This window comes from Lonchura striata, chromosome 13 (genome assembly GCF_050655825.1).
Source record: "Lonchura striata isolate lonStrDom1 chromosome 13, ASM5065582v1, whole genome shotgun sequence".
NCBI classification, from domain to species: Eukaryota; Metazoa; Chordata; class Aves; order Passeriformes; family Estrildidae; genus Lonchura; species Lonchura striata.
In genome coordinates this window covers 205,571-228,292 of record NC_140715.1, presented here as the reverse complement: position 1 = coordinate 228,292, position 22,722 = coordinate 205,571, and positions in this window count along the sequence as shown.

Here is a 22,722-nt window from a genome sequence, read left to right as displayed (position 1 = left end):
TTTCAGCTCCAGGAGGCTGATTGAAGTTGGATCTGAGGAAGCTGCTCTCTTCCACTGAGGGTGCTGAGGCACTGGCCCAGGCTGTGGATGCTCCATCCTTGGGAACAGGGCTCTGAGCACCATGGTCTGGGGGAACGTTGCTAAGCATGGAACCAAAGGCTCTCTAGCTCAATGGTCATGTCACAATCCATGTCCCATCTGGAACTGACAGCAGCCAGCAAGCAGCACAACACAGCCGTTGGCCCTGGGCTCAGCACATGCTGCACGCTGCTCCTGCTGCTCCTGTCACCCTTCTTGTTCCTGCCCCCGAGACCTCATCTCATCAGTCTCAAAAGCTGCCTAAGGCCTGGATTGTGTCATCCATCCCTGCAGGATGCTCACATTTGTCCTGAGGAAGGTACGGTGCCATTCCATGGAGGTGGATCCCCCCAGCTGCCCGGGTGTGGGCTGGAGTTCTGGGGGGATGGGGTGGGACAGGGACCCCACTCTGAGGTTTTGCTACCTCTGCAGGCTGTTGCAGGTAGAGAAGACAAGATGGAGGTGGACAGACAGACTGATAGAGAGGAGAAGATGGAAGTGGAGGGAGAAAAGAGAGGAGAGGAAGAGATGGAGGTGGACACCATAATGGATACGGAGGAGGAGATGGAGGTGGATGGAGAACAGACTGGAGAGGAAGAGATGGAGGTTGATGAGGATGAGGAGATGGACGTGGAAATGGAAGAGTACACCCAGGAGATGGACATTGATGAGGAAGATGAAGAGGAGGCCATGGTCCTGGGATGAAGAGCGATGCCAGCAGCAGGACAGGTATGTGGTCCCCACAGGCACAGTGGGTTCCCTGCAGCCAGGCTGGGGCGGGATTGGGCTGGCTGGTCCCTGCTCAGGAACGTGGTACCCAGTGCCTTGGGTTCTGCTGGCCATGCCCAGCCTGTCCTGTTCTTGCTTTGGGCCACACAAGCCCCATGGCAGTGCCTGGGGCCCAGCCCCCAGACCCAGCCAGCCTCAGCTCTGGCAGCAGAGTCCCAGTGTGCCAGCCTGGGGACACACGGAAGAGCCCTCTGTGCCTGACTGGAGTGACCATGGCACCTGCTTTTCTTCCCGGACTGATGGAGATCCTGGACTGAAATGGCACCCTTTTGTACATAGTTTTTAGAGTTTGTTCTTGTTTTTGCCATATAGGTTTTAGGGCTTCGTTTTGTCTTCTGTAAATACATTTCAAATATTGTTGTTAGATATGTTCTTAGGTATATACCTTCTATAAATTGTTGTTATTACAAATATTCTTACAAAAGTAAATGTGTTCTGTGTTTTCATTGCTGTTCTTATGTAAATAAACAACCTTGGGTTTTCACACCCCAGTTCTCTTTCCATTTCCTTCCGGCACAGGCAATATTGGCCAAGTTGTGTTTTCCACTTGCTCCCGGTTCCCAGGGCTGGAGGTTCATGGGGGAGCTGGCACAGCCACCCCAGCAGTGGTTGTCCCACTCAGAGGGTTCCGCTGACAGAGGTCACTGTCTCCTTGCTGTCTCTCTGGACACACTGGGGAGCTGCAGGGGCAAATCCCAGCGTGCCCTGTCCCATGGGATCCCATGTTGGGACTCAATGTCCCAGCCCGGGTGAGCACTGGTTGTGGCCCTGGGCTCAGCATGGCAGGCCTGGTGCTCACAGCATTGCAGACTTCAAGCTGGCCATGCACAGCTCCGTGTTTCTCCCAAAACTATCACTGCTGCAGCACCTGGAGTTCCCCAGTGCTGGGCTTTTTATCCCCACTGCATGGAGGATCACATGGCAGGGAAAAGGATGGAGCCCATGTGGCATCCAACCTGCCCTGATCCAGGCTGGGCACAGCCTGATGAAGGATGAGCACATCTCGCAGGGATATGGAAACCTCCCCTGAAAACCCAGTTCAGGCAGAGCCTGAGCTCTTTTGTGGCTCTGGGCAGGAAGATGCTCAGGATCTCCCAGAGAGGCTCAGCGGGCAGTAGGATTGTGCCTGCATCTCGCTCTGGACATGCCAGTGGCTCAAGTGACAGCTGTGGGAATGATTTATAATGCACCGAGAGGGGCCACAGTCCTGCAAGGCTCTTACATCAGGAGCAAAGAGCAGCCTGCAGGGTGGGGAAGGCTGGAGCTGTAGCACTGTGTGCTCATCCCTCACCTTCATGGGGAGCTGCCCCCAGACTTGCTATGTATCACTTTGATGGTTCTCCTGTTGGGTGTATTTTGGAGCAGCTGTTATCTGTGGCTTTTTATGGTGATCCTGTGGAAAGCAGCCATTTACCTGCTGTGATGAACTCAAAACTAATACTAACTCTTCATTCCCGATGGTTTTATTTGGGGTTTTTTTAGTCTCTTTGTTTGATTGGTTTGCATGGGTTCGTTTGTTTCTAGGTTTTGTCTGTTTTGGTTTGAGTCTTTTGTTTGCTTTTTCATAAGACTCAGGTGAAGTTGGCATAGCCAAAGTCAAGAGAATGTACACCAGGCTTGACTTTCCAGAAATTACTTTTGGCTGGGTTTAACTGCATTCTCCAGGCTCAGGATGACCAGTCCATTTGCAGGATTTGCTCTGCAACATCAGCTTGCCCAGACTCTGCTCGGTGATTCAAAAATGGAAAAGACAATGGATATTGTGCCAAGCTTCCTTTCAAACAGCCAAAAGTGCAACGGCATGAGAGAAAAAAAGAAAAAAACAGAGACTATATTCACCAATTAGAGCAGAAGCAGTGTCCCACCATCTTGCCTTCCACTCCTTTTAATTTTGTACATTGAGAGGCAATCCTGGGCCTAAAGCTTCCGTCTCTCAGTTCCTGATGCCATTTGACTCCAGCCTGGACTCCCCCAGATCACACTGCCTGCTTTCCACGTGGGGCTGGGGATGCTCAGCCTGGAAAGAGGAGACCCTGGGGAGGCCTCACTGCAGCTCTGCAGGACTGCAAGGGTGCCACAAGAAAGATTGGGACAGGGTGTTCCACAGGGCCTGTGGCAACAGGACAAGGGGGGGACGGCTTTCAGCTGCAGGAGGCTGATTGAAGTTGGATCTGAGGAAGCTGCTCTCTTCCACTGAGGGTGCTGAGGCACTGGCCCAGGCTGTGGATGCTCCATCCTTGGGAACAGGGCTCTGAACACCATGGTCTGGGGGAACGTTGCTAAGCATGGAACCAAAGGCTCTCTAGCTCAGTGGTCATGTCACAATCCATGTCCCATCTGGAACTGACAGCAGCCAGCAAGCAGCACAACACAGCCGTTGGCCCTGGGCTCAGCACATGCTGCACGCTGCTCCTGCTGCTCCTGTCACCCTTCTTGTTCCTGCCCCCGAGACCTCATCTCATCAGTCTCAAAAGCTGCCTAAGGCCTGGATTGTGTCATCCATCCCTGCAGGATGCTCACATTTGTCCTGAGGAAGGTACGGTGCCATTCCATGGAGGTGGATCCCCCCAGCTGCCCGGGTGTGGGCTGGAGTTCTGGGGGGATGGGGTGGGACAGGGACCCCACTCTGAGGTTTTGCTACCTCTGCAGGCTGTTGCAGGTAGAGAAGACAAGATGGAGGTGGACAGACAGACTGATAGAGAGGAGAAGATGGAAGTGGAGGGAGAAAAGAGAGGAGAGGAAGAGATGGAGGTGGACACCATAATGGATACGGAGGAGGAGATGGAGGTGGATGGAGAACAGACTGGAGAGGAAGAGATGGAGGTTGATGAGGATGAGGAGATGGACGTGGAAATGGAAGAGTACACCCAGGAGATGGACATTGATGAGGAAGATGAAGAGGAGGCCATGGTCCTGGGATGAAGAGCGATGCCAGCAGCAGGACAGGCATGTGGTCCCCACAGGCACAGTGGGTTCCCTGCAGCCAGGCTGGGGCGGGATTGGGCTGGCTGGTCCCTGCTCAGGAACGTGGTACCCAGTGCCTTGGGTTCTGCTGGCCATGCCCAGCCGTTCCTGTTCTTGCTTTGGGCCACACAAGCCCCATGGCAGTGCCTGGGGCCCAGCCCCCAGACCCAGCCAGCCTCAGCTCTGGCAGCAGAGTCCCAGTGTGCCAGCCTGGGGACACACGGAAGAGCCCTCTGTGCCTGACTGGAGTGACCATGGCACCTGCTTTTCTTCCCGGACTGATGGAGATCCTGGACTGAAATGGCACCCTTTTGTACATAGTTTTTAGAGTTTGTTCTTGTTTTTGCCATATAGGTTTTAGGGCTTCGTTTTGTCTTCTGTAAATACATTTCAAATATTGTTGTTAGATATGTTCTTAGGTATATACCTTCTATAAATTGTTGTTATTACAAATATTCTTACAAAAGTAAATGTGTTCTGTGTTTTCATTGCTGTTCTTATGTAAATAAACAACCTTGGGTTTTCACACCCCAGTTCTCTTTCCATTTCCTTCCGGCACAGGCAGTATTGGCCAAGTTGTGTTTTCCACTTGCTCCCGGTTCCCAGGGCTGGAGGTTCATGGGGGAGCTGGCACAGCCACCCCAGCAGTGGTTGTCCCACTCAGAGGGTTCCGCTGACAGAGGTCACTGTCTCCTTGCTGTCTCTCTGGACACACTGGGGAGCTGCAGGGGCAAATCCCAGCGTGCCCTGTCCCATGGGATCCCATGTTGGGACTCAATGTCCCAGCCCGGGTGAGCACTGGTTGTGGCCCTGGGCTCAGCATGGCAGGCCTGGTGCTCACAGCATTGCAGACTTCAAGCTGGCCATGCACAGCTCCGTGTTTCTCCCAAAACTATCACTGCTGCAGCACCTGGAGTTCCCCAGTGCTGGGCTTTTTATCCCCACTGCATGGAGGATCACATGGCAGGGCAAAGGATGGAGCCCATGTGGCATCCAACCTGCCCGATCCAGGCTGGGCACAGCCTGATGAAGGATGAGCACATCTCGCAGGGATATGGAAACCTCCCCTGAAAACCCAGTTCAGGCAGAGCCTGAGCTCTTTTGTGGCTCTGGGCAGGAAGATGCTCAGGATCTCCCAGAGAGGCTCAGCGGGCAGTAGGATTGTGCCTGCATCTCGCTCTGGACATGCCAGTGGCTCAAGTGACAGCTGTGGGAATGATTTATAATGCACCGAGAGGGGCCACAGTCCTGCAAGGCTCTTACATCAGGAGCAAAGAGCAGCCTGCAGGGTGGGGAAGGCTGGAGCTGTAGCACTGTGTGCTCATCCCTCACCTTCATGGGGAGCTGCCCCCAGACTTGCTATGTATCACTTTGATGGTTCTCCTGTTGGGTGTATTTTGGAGCAGCTGTTATCTGTGGCTTTTTATGGTGATCCTGTGGAAAGCAGCCATTTACCTGCTGTGATGAACTCAAAACTAATACTAACTCTTCATTCCCTTTGGTTTTATTTGGGGTTTTTTTAGTCTCTTTGTTTGATTGGTTTGCATGGGTTCGTTTGTTTCTAGGTTTTGTCTGTTTTGGTTTGAGTCTTTTGTTTGCTTTTTCATAAGACTCAGGTGAAGTTGGCATAGCCAAAGTCAAGAGAATGTACACCAGGCTTGACTATCCAGAAATTACTTTTGGCTGGGTTTAACTGCATTCTCCAGGCTCAGGATGACCAGTCCATTTGCAGGATTTGCTCTGCAACATCAGCTTGCCCAGACTCTGCTCGGTGATTCAAAAATGGAAAAGACAATGGATATTGTGCCAAGCTTCCTTTCAAACAGCCAAAAGTGCAACGGCATGAGAGAAAAAAAGAAAAAAACAGAGACTATATTCACCAATTAGAGCAGAAGCAGTGTCCCACCATCTTGCCTTCCACTCCTTTTAATTTTGTACATTGAGAGGCAATCCTGGGCCTAAAGCTTCCGTCTCTCAGTTCCTGATGCCATTTGACTCCAGCCTGGACTCCCCCAGATCACACTGCCTGCTTTCCACGTGGGGCTGGGGATGCTCAGCCTGGAAAGAGGAGACCCTGGGGAGGCCTCACTGCAGCTCTGCAGGACTGCAAGGGTGCCACAAGAAAGATTGGGACAGGGTGTTCCACAGGGCCTGTGGCAACAGGACAAGGGGGGGACGGCTTTCAGCTCCAGGAGGCTGATTGAAGTTGGATCTGAGGAAGCTGCTCTCTTCCACTGAGGGTGCTGAGGCACTGGCCCAGGCTGTGGATGCTCCATCCTTGGGAACAGGGCTCTGAACACCATGGTCTGGGGGAACGTTGCTAAGCATGGAACCAAAGGCTCTCTAGCTCAGTGGTCATGTCACAATCCATGTCCCATCTGGAACTGCCAGCAGCCAGCAAGCAGCACAACACAGCCGTTGGCCCTGGGCTCAGCACATGCTGCACGCTGCTCCTGCTGCTCCTGTCACCCTTCTTGTTCCTGCCCGGAGGCCTCATCTCATCAGTCTCAAAAGCTGCCTAAGGCCTGGATTGTGTCATCCATCCCTGCAGGATGCTCACATTTGTCCTGAGGAAGGTACGGTGCCATTCCATGGAGGTGGATCCCCCCAGCTGCCCGGGTGTGGGCTGGAGTTCTGGGGGGATGGGGTGGGACAGGGACCCCACTCTGAGGTTTTGCTACCTCTGCAGGCTGTTGCAGGTAGAGAAGACAAGATGGAGGTGGACAGACAGACTGATAGAGAGGAGAAGATGGAAGTGGAGGGAGAAAAGAGAGGAGAGGAAGAGATGGAGGTGGACACCATAATGGATACGGAGGAGGAGATGGAGGTGGATGGAGAACAGACTGGAGAGGAAGAGATGGAGGTTGATGAGGATGAGGAGATGGACGTGGAAATGGAAGAGTACACCCAGGAGATGGACATTGATGAGGAAGATGAAGAGGAGGCCATGGTCCTGGGATGAAGAGCGATGCCAGCAGCAGGACAGGCATGTGGTCCCCACAGGCACAGTGGGTTCCCTGCAGCCAGGCTGGGGCGGGATTGGGCTGGCTGGTCCCTGCTCAGGAACGTGGTACCCAGTGCCTTGGGTTCTGCTGGCCATGCCCAGCCGTTCCTGTTCTTGCTTTGGGCCACACAAGCCCCATGGCAGTGCCTGGGGCCCAGCCCCCAGACCCAGCCAGCCTCAGCTCTGGCAGCAGAGTCCCAGTGTGCCAGCCTGGGGACACACGGAAGAGCCCTCTGTGCCTGACTGGAGTGACCATGGCACCTGCTTTTCTTCCCGGACTGATGGAGATCCTGGACTGAAATGGCACCCTTTTGTACATAGTTTTTAGAGTTTGTTCTTGTTTTTGCCATATAGGTTTTAGGGCTTCGTTTTGTCTTCTGTAAATACATTTCAAATATTGTTGTTAGATATGTTCTTAGGTATATACCTTCTATAAATTGTTGTTATTACAAATATTCTTACAAAAGTAAATGTGTTCTGTGTTTTCATTGCTGTTCTTATGTAAATAAACAACCTTGGGTTTTCACACCCCAGTTCTCTTTCCATTTCCTTCCGGCACAGGCAGTATTGGCCAAGTTGTGTTTTCCACTTGCTCCCGGTTCCCAGGGCTGGAGGTTCATGGGGGAGCTGGCACAGCCACCCCAGCAGTGGTTGTCCCACTCAGAGGGTTCCGCTGACAGAGGTCACTGTCTCCTTGCTGTCTCTCTGGACACACTGGGGAGCTGCAGGGGCAAATCCCAGCGTGCCCTGTCCCATGGGATCCCATGTTGGGACTCAATGTCCCAGCCCGGGTGAGCACTGGTTGTGGCCCTGGGCTCAGCATGGCAGGCCTGGTGCTCACAGCATTGCAGACTTCAAGCTGGCCATGCACAGCTCCATGTTTCTCCCAAAAATATCACTGCTGCAGCACCTGGAGTTCCCCAGTGCTGGGCTTTTTATCCCCACTGCATGGAGGATCACATGGCAGGGCAAAGGATGGAGCCCATGTGGCATCCAACCTGCCCGATCCAGGCTGGGCACAGCCTGATGAAGGATGAGCACATCTCGCAGGGATATGGAAACCTCCCCTGAAAACCCAGTTCAGGCAGAGCCTGAGCTCTTTTGTGGCTCTGGGCAGGAAGATGCTCAGGATCTCCCAGAGAGGCTCAGCGGGCAGTAGGATTGTGCCTGCATCTCGCTCTGGACATGCCAGTGGCTCAAGTGACAGCTGTGGGAATGATTTATAATGCACCGAGAGGGGCCACAGTCCTGCAAGGCTCTTACATCAGGAGCAAAGAGCAGCCTGCAGGGTGGGGAAGGCTGGAGCTGTAGCACTGTGTGCTCATCCCTCACCTTCATGGGGAGCTGCCCCCAGACTTGCTATGTATCACTTTGATGGTTCTCCTGTTGGGTGTATTTTGGAGCAGCTGTTATCTGTGGCTTTTTATGGTGATCCTGTGGAAAGCAGCCATTTACCTGCTGTGATGAACTCAAAACTAATACTAACTCTTCATTCCCTTTGGTTTTATTTGGGGTTTTTTTAGTCTCTTTGTTTGATTGGTTTGCATGGGTTCGTTTGTTTCTAGGTTTTGTCTGTTTTGGTTTGAGTCTTTTGTTTGCTTTTTCATAAGACTCAGGTGAAGTTGGCATAGCCAAAGTCAAGAGAATGTACACCAGGCTTGACTATCCAGAAATTACTTTTGGCTGGGTTTAACTGCATTCTCCAGGCTCAGGATGACCAGTCCATTTGCAGGATTTGCTCTGCAACATCAGCTTGCCCAGACTCTGTTCGGTGATTCACAAATGGAGAAGACAATGGATATTGTGCCAAGCTTCCTTTCAAACAGCCAAAAGTGCAACGGCATGAGAGAAAAAAAGAAAAAAACAGAGACTATATTCACCAATTAGAGCAGAAGCAGTGTCCCACCATCTTGCCCTCCACTCTTATTAATTTTGTACATTGAGAGGCAATCCTGGGCCTAAAGCTTCCTTCTCTCAGTTCCTGATGCCATTTGACTCCAGCCTGGACTCCCCCTGATCACACTGCCTGCTTTCCACGTGGGGCTGGGGATGCTCAGCCTGGAAAGAGGAGACCCTGGGGAGGCCTCACTGCAGCTCTGCAGGACTGCAAGGGTGCCACAAGAAAGATTGGGACAGGGTGTTCCACAGGGCCTGTGGCAACAGGACAAGGGGGGGACGGCTTTCAGCTGCAGGAGGCTGATTGAAGTTGGATCTGAGGAAGCTGCTCTCTTCCACTGAGGGTGCTGAGGCACTGGCCCAGGCTGTGGATGCTCCATCCTTGGGAACAGGGCTCTGAGCACCATGGTCTGGGGGAACGTTGCTAAGCATGGAACCAAAGGCTCTCTAGCTCAATGGTCATGTCACAATCCATGTCCCATCTGGAACTGCCAGCAGCCAGCAAGCAGCACAACACAGCCGTTGGCCCTGGGCTCAGCACATGCTGCACGCTGCTCCTGCTGCTCCTGTCACCCTTCTTGTTCCTGCCCCCGAGACCTCATCTCATCAGTCTCAAAAGCTGCCTAAGGCCTGGATTGTGTCATCCATCCCTGCAGGATGCTCACATTTGTCCTGAGGAAGGTACGGTGCCATTCCATGGAGGTGGATCCCCCCAGCTGCCCGGGTGTGGGCTGGAGTTCTGGGGGGATGGGGTGGGACAGGGACCCCACTCTGAGGTTTTGCTACCTCTGCAGGCTGTTGCAGGTAGAGAAGACAAGATGGAGGTGGACAGACAGACTGATAGAGAGGAGAAGATGGAAGTGGAGGGAGAAAAGAGAGGAGAGGAAGAGATGGAGGTGGACACCATAATGGATACGGAGGAGGAGATGGAGGTGGATGGAGAACAGACTGGAGAGGAAGAGATGGAGGTTGATGAGGATGAGGAGATGGACGTGGAAATGGAAGAGTACACCCAGGAGATGGACATTGATGAGGAAGATGAAGAGGAGGCCATGGTCCTGGGATGAAGAGCGATGCCAGCAGCAGGACAGGCATGTGGTCCCCACAGGCACAGTGGGTTCCCTGCAGCCAGGCTGGGGCGGGATTGGGCTGGCTGGTCCCTGCTCAGGAACGTGGTACCCAGTGCCTTGGGTTCTGCTGGCCATGCCCAGCCTGTCCTGTTCTTGCTTTGGGCCACACAAGCCCCATGGCAGTGCCTGGGGCCCAGCCCCCAGACCCAGCCAGCCTCAGCTCTGGCAGCAGAGTCCCAGTGTGCCAGCCTGGGGACACACGGAAGAGCCCTCTGTGCCTGACTGGAGTGACCATGGCACCTGCTTTTCTTCCCGGACTGATGGAGATCCTGGACTGAAATGGCACCCTTTTGTACATAGTTTTTAGAGTTTGTTCTTGTTTTTGGCATATAGGTTTTAGGGCTTCGTTTTGTCTTCTGTAAATACATTTCAAATATTGTTGTTAGATATGTTCTTAGGTATATACCTTCTATAAATTGTTGTTATTACAAATATTCTTACAAAAGTAAATGTGTTCTGTGTTTTCATTGCTGTTCTTATGTAAATAAACAACCTTGGGTTTTCACACCCCAGTTCTCTTTCCATTTCCTTCCGGCACAGGCAATATTGGCCAAGTTGTGTTTTCCACTTGCTCCCGGTTCCCAGGGCTGGAGGTTCATGGGGGAGCTGGCACAGCCACCCCAGCAGTGGTTGTCCCACTCAGAGGGTTCCGCTGACAGAGGTCACTGTCTCCTTGCTGTCTCTCTGGACACACTGGGGAGCTGCAGGGGCAAATCCCAGCGTGCCCTGTCCCATGGGATCCCATGTTGGGACTCAATGTCCCAGCCCGGGTGAGCACTGGTTGTGGCCCTGGGCTCAGCATGGCAGGCCTGGTGCTCACAGCATTGCAGACTTCAAGCTGGCCATGCACAGCTCCGTGTTTCTCCCAAAACTATCACTGCTGCAGCACCTGGAGTTCCCCAGTGCTGGGCTTTTTATCCCCACTGCATGGAGGATCACATGGCAGGGAAAAGGATGGAGCCCATGTGGCATCCAACCTGCCCTGATCCAGGCTGGGCACAGCCTGATGAAGGATGAGCACATCTCGCAGGGATATGGAAACCTCCCCTGAAAACCCAGTTCAGGCAGAGCCTGAGCTCTTTTGTGGCTCTGGGCAGGAAGATGCTCAGGATCTCCCAGAGAGGCTCAGCGGGCAGTAGGATTGTGCCTGCATCTCGCTCTGGACATGCCAGTGGCTCAAGTGACAGCTGTGGGAATGATTTATAATGCACCGAGAGGGGCCACAGTCCTGCAAGGCTCTTACATCAGGAGCAAAGAGCAGCCTGCAGGGTGGGGAAGGCTGGAGCTGTAGCACTGTGTGCTCATCCCTCACCTTCATGGGGAGCTGCCCCCAGACTTGCTATGTATCACTTTGATGGTTCTCCTGTTGGGTGTATTTTGGAGCAGCTGTTATCTGTGGCTTTTTATGGTGATCCTGTGGAAAGCAGCCATTTACCTGCTGTGATGAACTCAAAACTAATACTAACTCTTCATTCCCTTTGGTTTTATTTGGGGTTTTTTTAGTCTCTTTGTTTGATTGGTTTGCATGGGTTCGTTTGTTTCTAGGTTTTGTCTGTTTTGGTTTGAGTCTTTTGTTTGCTTTTTCATAAGACTCAGGTGAAGTTGGCATAGCCAAAGTCAAGAGAATGTACACCAGGCTTGACTTTCCAGAAATTACTTTTGGCTGGGTTTAACTGCATTCTCCAGGCTCAGGATGACCAGTCCATTTGCAGGATTTGCTCTGCAACATCAGCTTGCCCAGACTCTGCTCGGTGATTCAAAAATGGAAAAGACAATGGATATTGTGCCAAGCTTCCTTTCAAACAGCCAAAAGTGCAACGGCATGAGAGAAAAAAAGAAAAAAACAGAGACTATATTCACCAATTAGAGCAGAAGCAGTGTCCCACCATCTTGCCTTCCACTCCTTTTAATTTTGTACATTGAGAGGCAATCCTGGGCCTAAAGCTTCCGTCTCTCAGTTCCTGATGCCATTTGACTCCAGCCTGGACTCCCCCAGATCACACTGCCTGCTTTCCACGTGGGGCTGGGGATGCTCAGCCTGGAAAGAGGAGACCCTGGGGAGGCCTCACTGCAGCTCTGCAGGACTGCAAGGGTGCCACAAGAAAGATTGGGACAGGGTGTTCCACAGGGCCTGTGGCAACAGGACAAGGGGGGGACGGCTTTCAGCTGCAGGAGGCTGATTGAAGTTGGATCTGAGGAAGCTGCTCTCTTCCACTGAGGGTGCTGAGGCACTGGCCCAGGCTGTGGATGCTCCATCCTTGGGAACAGGGCTCTGAACACCATGGTCTGGGGGAACGTTGCTAAGCATGGAACCAAAGGCTCTCTAGCTCAGTGGTCATGTCACAATCCATGTCCCATCTGGAACTGACAGCAGCCAGCAAGCAGCACAACACAGCCGTTGGCCCTGGGCTCAGCACATGCTGCACGCTGCTCCTGCTGCTCCTGTCACCCTTCTTGTTCCTGCCCCCGAGACCTCATCTCATCAGTCTCAAAAGCTGCCTAAGGCCTGGATTGTGTCATCCATCCCTGCAGGATGCTCACATTTGTCCTGAGGAAGGTACGGTGCCATTCCATGGAGGTGGATCCCCCCAGCTGCCCGGGTGTGGGCTGGAGTTCTGGGGGGATGGGGTGGGACAGGGACCCCACTCTGAGGTTTTGCTACCTCTGCAGGCTGTTGCAGGTAGAGAAGACAAGATGGAGGTGGACAGACAGACTGATAGAGAGGAGAAGATGGAAGTGGAGGGAGAAAAGAGAGGAGAGGAAGAGATGGAGGTGGACACCATAATGGATACGGAGGAGGAGATGGAGGTGGATGGAGAACAGACTGGAGAGGAAGAGATGGAGGTTGATGAGGATGAGGAGATGGACGTGGAAATGGAAGAGTACACCCAGGAGATGGACATTGATGAGGAAGATGAAGAGGAGGCCATGGTCCTGGGATGAAGAGCGATGCCAGCAGCAGGACAGGCATGTGGTCCCCACAGGCACAGTGGGTTCCCTGCAGCCAGGCTGGGGCGGGATTGGGCTGGCTGGTCCCTGCTCAGGAACGTGGTACCCAGTGCCTTGGGTTCTGCTGGCCATGCCCAGCCGTTCCTGTTCTTGCTTTGGGCCACACAAGCCCCATGGCAGTGCCTGGGGCCCAGCCCCCAGACCCAGCCAGCCTCAGCTCTGGCAGCAGAGTCCCAGTGTGCCAGCCTGGGGACACACGGAAGAGCCCTCTGTGCCTGACTGGAGTGACCATGGCACCTGCTTTTCTTCCCGGACTGATGGAGATCCTGGACTGAAATGGCACCCTTTTGTACATAGTTTTTAGAGTTTGTTCTTGTTTTTGCCATATAGGTTTTAGGGCTTCGTTTTGTCTTCTGTAAATACATTTCAAATATTGTTGTTAGATATGTTCTTAGGTATATACCTTCTATAAATTGTTGTTATTACAAATATTCTTACAAAAGTAAATGTGTTCTGTGTTTTCATTGCTGTTCTTATGTAAATAAACAACCTTGGGTTTTCACACCCCAGTTCTCTTTCCATTTCCTTCCGGCACAGGCAGTATTGGCCAAGTTGTGTTTTCCACTTGCTCCCGGTTCCCAGGGCTGGAGGTTCATGGGGGAGCTGGCACAGCCACCCCAGCAGTGGTTGTCCCACTCAGAGGGTTCCGCTGACAGAGGTCACTGTCTCCTTGCTGTCTCTCTGGACACACTGGGGAGCTGCAGGGGCAAATCCCAGCGTGCCCTGTCCCATGGGATCCCATGTTGGGACTCAATGTCCCAGCCCGGGTGAGCACTGGTTGTGGCCCTGGGCTCAGCATGGCAGGCCTGGTGCTCACAGCATTGCAGACTTCAAGCTGGCCATGCACAGCTCCGTGTTTCTCCCAAAACTATCACTGCTGCAGCACCTGGAGTTCCCCAGTGCTGGGCTTTTTATCCCCACTGCATGGAGGATCACATGGCAGGGAAAAGGATGGAGCCCATGTGGCATCCAACCTGCCCTGATCCAGGCTGGGCACAGCCTGATGAAGGATGAGCACATCTCGCAGGGATATGGAAACCTCCCCTGAAAACCCAGTTCAGGCAGAGCCTGAGCTCTTTTGTGGCTCTGGGCAGGAAGATGCTCAGGATCTCCCAGAGAGGCTCAGCGGGCAGTAGGATTGTGCCTGCATCTCGCTCTGGACATGCCAGTGGCTCAAGTGACAGCTGTGGGAATGATTTATAATGCACCGAGAGGGGCCACAGTCCTGCAAGGCTCTTACATCAGGAGCAAAGAGCAGCCTGCAGGGTGGGGAAGGCTGGAGCTGTAGCACTGTGTGCTCATCCCTCACCTTCATGGGGAGCTGCCCCCAGACTTGCTATGTATCACTTTGATGGTTCTCCTGTTGGGTGTATTTTGGAGCAGCTGTTATCTGTGGCTTTTTATGGTGATCCTGTGGAAAGCAGCCATTTACCTGCTGTGATGAACTCAAAACTAATACTAACTCTTCATTCCCTTTGGTTTTATTTGGGGTTTTTTTAGTCTCTTTGTTTGATTGGTTTGCATGGGTTCGTTTGTTTCTAGGTTTTGTCTGTTTTGGTTTGAGTCTTTTGTTTGCTTTTTCATAAGACTCAGGTGAAGTTGGCATAGCCAAAGTCAAGAGAATGTACACCAGGCTTGACTTTCCAGAAATTACTTTTGGCTGGGTTTAACTGCATTCTCCAGGCTCAGGATGACCAGTCCATTTGCAGGATTTGCTCTGCAACATCAGCTTGCCCAGACTCTGCTCGGTGATTCAAAAATGGAAAAGACAATGGATATTGTGCCAAGCTTCCTTTCAAACAGCCAAAAGTGCAATGGCATGAGAGAAAAAAAGAAAAAAACAGAGACTATATTCACCAATTAGAGCAGAAGCAGTGTCCCACCATCTTGCCTTCCACTCCTTTTAATTTTGTACATTGAGAGGCAATCCTGGGCCTAAAGCTTCCGTCTCTCAGTTCCTGATGCCATTTGACTCCAGCCTGGACTCCCCCAGATCACACTGCCTGCTTTCCACGTGGGGCTGGGGATGCTCAGCCTGGAAAGAGGAGACCCTGGGGAGGCCTCACTGCAGCTCTGCAGGACTGCAAGGGTGCCACAAGAAAGATTGGGACAGGGTGTTCCACAGGGCCTGTGGCAACAGGACAAGGGGGGGACGGCTTTCAGCTGCAGGAGGCTGATTGAAGTTGGATCTGAGGAAGCTGCTCTCTTCCACTGAGGGTGCTGAGGCACTGGCCCAGGCTGTGGATGCTCCATCCTTGGGAACAGGGCTCTGAACACCATGGTCTGGGGGAACGTTGCTAAGCATGGAACCAAAGGCTCTCTAGCTCAGTGGTCATGTCACAATCCATGTCCCATCTGGAACTGACAGCAGCCAGCAAGCAGCACAACACAGCCGTTGGCCCTGGGCTCAGCACACGCTGCACGCTGCTCCTGCTGCTCCTGTCACCCTTCTTGTTCCTGCCCCCGAGACCTCATCTCATCAGTCTCAAAAGCTGCCTAAGGCCTGGATTGTGTCATCCATCCCTGCAGGATGCTCACATTTGTCCTGAGGAAGGTACGGTGCCATTCCATGGAGGTGGATCCCCCCAGCTGCCCGGGTGTGGGCTGGAGTTCTGGGGGGATGGGGTGGGACAGGGACCCCACTCTGAGGTTTTGCTACCTCTGCAGGCTGTTGCAGGTAGAGAAGACAAGATGGAGGTGGACAGACAGACTGATAGAGAGGAGAAGATGGAAGTGGAGGGAGAAAAGAGAGGAGAGGAAGAGATGGAGGTGGACACCATAATGGATACGGAGGAGGAGATGGAGGTGGATGGAGAACAGACTGGAGAGGAAGAGATGGAGGTTGATGAGGATGAGGAGATGGACGTGGAAATGGAAGAGTACACCCAGGAGATGGACATTGATGAGGAAGATGAAGAGGAGGCCATGGTCCTGGGATGAAGAGCGATGCCAGCAGCAGGACAGGCATGTGGTCCCCACAGGCACAGTGGGTTCCCTGCAGCCAGGCTGGGGCGGGATTGGGCTGGCTGGTCCCTGCTCAGGAACGTGGTACCCAGTGCCTTGGGTTCTGCTGGCCATGCCCAGCCGTTCCTGTTCTTGCTTTGGGCCACACAAGCCCCATGGCAGTGCCTGGGGCCCAGCCCCCAGACCCAGCCAGCCTCAGCTCTGGCAGCAGAGTCCCAGTGTGCCAGCCTGGGGACACACGGAAGAGCCCTCTGTGCCTGACTGGAGTGACCATGGCACCTGCTTTTCTTCCCGGACTGATGGAGATCCTGGACTGAAATGGCACCCTTTTGTACATAGTTTTTAGAGTTTGTTCTTGTTTTTGCCATATAGGTTTTAGGGCTTCGTTTTGTCTTCTGTAAATACATTTCAAATATTGTTGTTAGATATGTTCTTAGGTATATACCTTCTATAAATTGTTGTTATTACAAATATTCTTACAAAAGTAAATGTGTTCTGTGTTTTCATTGCTGTTCTTATGTAAATAAACAACCTTGGGTTTTCACACCCCAGTTCTCTTTCCATTTCCTTCCGGCACAGGCAGTATTGGCCAAGTTGTGTTTTCCACTTGCTCCCGGTTCCCAGGGCTGGAGGTTCATGGGGGAGCTGGCACAGCCACCCCAGCAGTGGTTGTCCCACTCAGAGGGTTCCGCTGACAGAGGTCACTGTCTCCTTGCTGTCTCTCTGGACACACTGGGGAGCTGCAGGGGCAAATCCCAGCGTGCCCTGTCCCATGGGATCCCATGTTGGGACTCAATGTCCCAGCCCGGGTGAGCACTGGTTGTGGCCCTGGGCTCAGCATGGCAGGCCTGGTGCTCACAGCATTGCAGACTTCAAGCTGGCCATGCACAGCTCCGTGTTTCTCCCAAAACTATCACTGCTGCAGCACCTGGAGTTCCCCAGTGCTGGGCTTTTTATCCCCACTGCATGGAGGATCACATGGCAGGGAAAAGGATGGAGCCCATGTGGCATCCAACCTGCCCTGATCCAGGCTGGGCACAGCCTGATGAAGGATGAGCACATCTCGCAGGGATATGGAAACCTCCCCTGAAAACCCAGTTCAGGCAGAGCCTGAGCTCTTTTGTGGCTCTGGGCAGGAAGATGCTCAGGATCTCCCAGAGAGGCTCAGCGGGCAGTAGGATTGTGCCTGCATCTCGCTCTGGACATGCCAGTGGCTCAAGTGACAGCTGTGGGAATGATTTATAATGCACCGAGAGGGGCCACAGTCCTGCAAGGCTCTTACATCAGGAGCAAAGAGCAGCCTGCAGGGTGGGGAAGGCTGGAGCTGTAGCACTGTGTGCTCATCCCTCACCTTCATGGGGAGCTGCCCCCAGACTTGCTATGTATCACTTTGATGGTTCTCCTGTTGGGTGTGTTTTGGAGCAGCTGTTATCTGTGGCTTTTTATGGTGATACTGTGGAAAGCAGCCATTTACCTGCTGTGATGAACTCAAAACTAATACTAACTCTTCATTCCCTTTGGTTTTATTTGGGGTTTTTTTAGTCTCTTTGTTTGATTGGTTTGCATGGGTTCGTTTGTTTCTAGGTTTTGTCTGTTTTGGTTTGAGTCTTTTGTTTGCTTTTTCATAAGACTCAGGTGAAGTTGGCATAGCCAAAGTCAAGAGAATGTACACCAGGCTTGACTTTCCAGAAATTACTTTTGGCTGGGTTTAACTGCATTCTCCAGGCTCAGGATGACCAGTCCATTTGCAGGATTTGCTCTGCAACATCAGCTTGCCCAGACTCTGCTCGGTGATTCAAAAATGGAAAAGACAATGGATATTGTGCCAAGCTTCCTTTCAAACAGCCAAAAGTGCAACGGCATGAGAGAAAAAAAGAAAAAAACAGAGACTATATTCACCAATTAGAGCAGAAGCAGTGTCCCACCATCTTGCCTTCCACTCCTTTTAATTTTGTACATTGAGAGGCAATCCTGGGCCTAAAGCTTCCGTCTCTCAGTTCCTGATGCCATTTGACTCCAGCCTGGACTCCCCCAGATCACACTGCCTGCTTTCCACGTGGGGCTGGGGATGCTCAGCCTGGAAAGAGGAGACCCTGGGGAGGCCTCACTGCAGCTCTGCAGGACTGCAAGGGTGCCACAAGAAAGATTGGGACAGGGTGTTCCACAGGGCCTGTGGCAACAGGACAAGGGGGGGACGGCTTTCAGCTGCAGGAGGCTGATTGAAGTTGGATCTGAGGAAGCTGCTCTCTTCCACTGAGGGTGCTGAGGCACTGGCCCAGGCTGTGGATGCTCCATCCTTGGGAACAGGGCTCTGAACACCATGGTCTGGGGGAACGTTGCTAAGCATGGAACCAAAGGCTCTCTAGCTCAGTGGTCATGTCACAATCCATGTCCCATCTGGAACTGACAGCAGCCAGCAAGCAGCACAACACAGCCGTTGGCCCTGGGCTCAGCACATGCTGCACGCTGCTCCTGCTGCTCCTGTCACCCTTCTTGTTCCTGCCCCCGAGACCTCATCTCATCAGTCTCAAAAGCTGCCTAAGGCCTGGATTGTGTCATCCATCCCTGCAGGATGCTCACATTTGTCCTGAGGAAGGTACGGTGCCATTCCATGGAGGTGGATCCCCCCAGCTGCCCGGGTGTGGGCTGGAGTTCTGGGGGGATGGGGTGGGACAGGGACCCCACTCTGAGGTTTTGCTACCTCTGCAGGCTGTTGCAGGTAGAGAAGACAAGATGGAGGTGGACAGACAGACTGATAGAGAGGAGAAGATGGAAGTGGAGGGAGAAAAGAGAGGAGAGGAAGAGATGGAGGTGGACACCATAATGGATACGGAGGAGGAGATGGAGGTGGATGGAGAACAGACTGGAGAGGAAGAGATGGAGGTTGATGAGGATGAGGAGATGGACGTGGAAATGGAAGAGTACACCCAGGAGATGGACATTGATGAGGAAGATGAAGAGGAGGCCATGGTCCTGGGATGAAGAGCGATGCCAGCAGCAGGACAGGCATGTGGTCCCCACAGGCACAGTGGGTTCCCTGCAGCCAGGCTGGGGCGGGATTGGGCTGGCTGGTCCCTGCTCAGGAACGTGGTACCCAGTGCCTTGGGTTCTGCTGGCCATGCCCAGCCGTTCCTGTTCTTGCTTTGGGCCACACAAGCCCCATGGCAGTGCCTGGGGCCCAGCCCCCAGACCCAGCCAGCCTCAGCTCTGGCAGCAGAGTCCCAGTGTGCCAGCCTGGGGACACACGGAAGAGCCCTCTGTGCCTGACTGGAGTGACCATGGCACCTGCTTTTCTTCCCGGACTGATGGAGATCCTGGACTGAAATGGCACCCTTTTGTACATAGTTTTTAGAGTTTGTTCTTGTTTTTGCCATATAGGTTTTAGGGCTTCGTTTTGTCTTCTGTAAATACATTTCAAATATTGTTGTTAGATATGTTCTTAGGTATATACATTCTATAAATTGTTGTTATTACAAATATTCTTACAAAAGTAAATGTGTTCTGTGTTTTCATTGCTGTTCTTATGTAAATAAACAACCTTGGGTTTTCACACCCCAGTTCTCTTTCCATTTCCTTCCGGCACAGGCAGTATTGGCCAAGTTGTGTTTTCCACTTGCTCCCGGTTCCCAGGGCTGGAGGTTCATGGGGGAGCTGGCACAGCCACCCCAGCAGTGGTTGTCCCACTCAGAGGGTTCCGCTGACAGAGGTCACTGTCTCCTTGCTGTCTCTCTGGACACACTGGGGAGCTGCAGGGGCAAATCCCAGCGTGCCCTGTCCCATGGGATCCCATGTTGGGACTCAATGTCCCAGCCCGGGTGAGCACTGGTTGTGGCCCTGGGCTCAGCATGGCAGGCCTGGTGCTCACAGCATTGCAGACTTCAAGCTGGCCATGCACAGCTCCGTGTTTCTCCCAAAACTATCACTGCTGCAGCACCTGGAGTTCCCCAGTGCTGGGCTTTTTATCCCCACTGCATGGAGGATCACATGGCAGGGCAAAGGATGGAGCCCATGTGGCATCCAACCTGCCCGATCCAGGCTGGGCACAGCCTGATGAAGGATGAGCACATCTCGCAGGGATATGGAAACCTCCCCTGAAAACCCAGTTCAGGCAGAGCCTGAGCTCTTTTGTGGCTCTGGGCAGGAAGATGCTCAGGATCTCCCAGAGAGGCTCAGCGGGCAGTAGGATTGTGCCTGCATCTCGCTCTGGACATGCCAGTGGCTCAAGTGACAGCTGTGGGAATGATTTATAATGCACCGAGAGGGGCCACAGTCCTGCAAGGCTCTTACATCAGGAGCAAAGAGCAGCCTGCAGGGTGGGGAAGGCTGGAGCTGTAGCACTGTGTGCTCATCCCTCACCTTCATGGGGAGCTGCCCCCAGACTTGCTATGTATCACTTTGATGGTTCTCCTGTTGGGTGTATTTTGGAGCAGCTGTTATCTGTGGCTTTTTATGGTGATCCTGTGGAAAGCAGCCATTTACCTGCTGTGATGAACTCAAAACTAATACTAACTCTTCATTCCCTTTGGTTTTATTTGGGGTTTTTTTAGTCTCTTTGTTTGATTGGTTTGCATGGGTTCGTTTGTTTCTAGGTTTTGTCTGTTTTGGTTTGAGTCTTTTGTTTGCTTTTTCATAAGACTCAGGTGAAGTTGGCATAGCCAAAGTCAAGAGAATGTACACCAGGCTTGACTTTCCAGAAATTACTTTTGGCTGGGTTTAACTGCATTCTCCAGGCTCAGGATGACCAGTCCATTTGCAGGATTTGCTCTGCAACATCAGCTTGCCCAGACTCTGCTCGGTGATTCAAAAATGGAAAAGACAATGGATATTGTGCCAAGCTTCCTTTCAAACAGCCAAAAGTGCAACGGCATGAGAGAAAAAAAGAAAAAAACAGAGACTATATTCACCAATTAGAGCAGAAGCAGTGTCCCACCATCTTGCCTTCCACTCCTTTTAATTTTGTACATTGAGAGGCAATCCTGGGCCTAAAGCTTCCATCTCTCAGTTCCTGATGCCATTTGACTCCAGCCTGGACTCCCCCAGATCACACTGCCTGCTTTCCACGTGGGGCTGGGGATGCTCAGCCTGGAAAGAGGAGACCCTGGGGAGGCCTCACTGCAGCTCTGCAGGACTGCAAGGGTGCCACAAGAAAGATTGGGACAGGGTGTTCCACAGGGCCTGTGGCAACAGGACAAGGGGGGGACGGCTTTCAGCTGCAGGAGGCTGATTGAAGTTGGATCTGAGGAAGCTGCTCTCTTCCACTGAGGGTGCTGAGGCACTGGCCCAGGCTGTGGATGCTCCATCCTTGGGAACAGGGCTCTGAACACCATGGTCTGGGGGAACGTTGCTAAGCATGGAACCAAAGGCTCTCTAGCTCAGTGGTCATGTCACAATCCATGTCCCATCTGGAACTGACAGCAGCCAGCAAGCAGCACAACACAGCCGTTGGCCCTGGGCTCAGCACATGCTGCACGCTGCTCCTGCTGCTCCTGTCACCCTTCTTGTTCCTGCCCCCGAGACCTCATCTCATCAGTCTCAAAAGCTGCCTAAGGCCTGGATTGTGTCATCCATCCCTGCAGGATGCTCACATTTGTCCTGAGGAAGGTACGGTGCCATTCCATGGAGGTGGATCCCCCCAGCTGCCCGGGTGTGGGCTGGAGTTCTGGGGGGATGGGGTGGGACAGGGACCCCACTCTGAGGTTTTGCTACCTCTGCAGGCTGTTGCAGGTAGAGAAGACAAGATGGAGGTGGACAGACAGACTGATAGAGAGGAGAAGATGGAAGTGGAGGGAGAAAAGAGAGGAGAGGAAGAGATGGAGGTGGACACCATAATGGATACGGAGGAGGAGATGGAGGTGGATGGAGAACAGACTGGAGAGGAAGAGATGGAGGTTGATGAGGATGAGGAGATGGACGTGGAAATGGAAGAGTACACCCAGGAGATGGACATTGATGAGGAAGATGAAGAGGAGGCCATGGTCCTGGGATGAAGAGCGATGCCAGCAGCAGGACAGGCATGTGGTCCCCACAGGCACAGTGGGTTCCCTGCAGCCAGGCTGGGGCGGGATTGGGCTGGCTGGTCCCTGCTCAGGAACGTGGTACCCAGTGCCTTGGGTTCTGCTGGCCATGCCCAGCCGTTCCTGTTCTTGCTTTGGGCCACACAAGCCCCATGGCAGTGCCTGGGGCCCAGCCCCCAGACCCAGCCAGCCTCAGCTCTGGCAGCAGAGTCCCAGTGTGCCAGCCTGGGGACACACGGAAGAGCCCTCTGTGCCTGACTGGAGTGACCATGGCACCTGCTTTTCTTCCCGGACTGATGGAGATCCTGGACTGAAATGGCACCCTTTTGTACATAGTTTTTAGAGTTTGTTCTTGTTTTTGGCATATAGGTTTTAGGGCTTCGTTTTGTCTTCTGTAAATACATTTCAAATATTGTTGTTAGATATGTTCTTAGGTATATACATTCTATAAATTGTTGTTATTACAAATATTCTTACAAAAGTAAATGTGTTCTGTGTTTTCATTGCTGTTCTTATGTAAATAAACAACCTTGGGTTTTCACACCCCAGTTCTCTTTCCATTTGCTTCCGGCACAGGCAGTATTGGCCAAGTTGTGTTTTCCACTTGCTCCCGGTTCCCAGGGCTGGAGGTTCATGGGGGAGCTGGCACAGCCACCCCAGCAGTGGTTGTCCCACTCAGAGGGTTCCGCTGACAGAGGTCACTGTCTCCTTGCTGTCTCTCTGGACACACTGGGGAGCTGCAGGGGCAAATCCCAGCGTGCCCTGTCCCATGGGATCCCATGTTGGGACTCAATGTCCCAGCCCGGGTGAGCACTGGTTGTGGCCCTGGGCTCAGCATGGCAGGCCTGGTGCTCACAGCATTGCAGACTTCAAG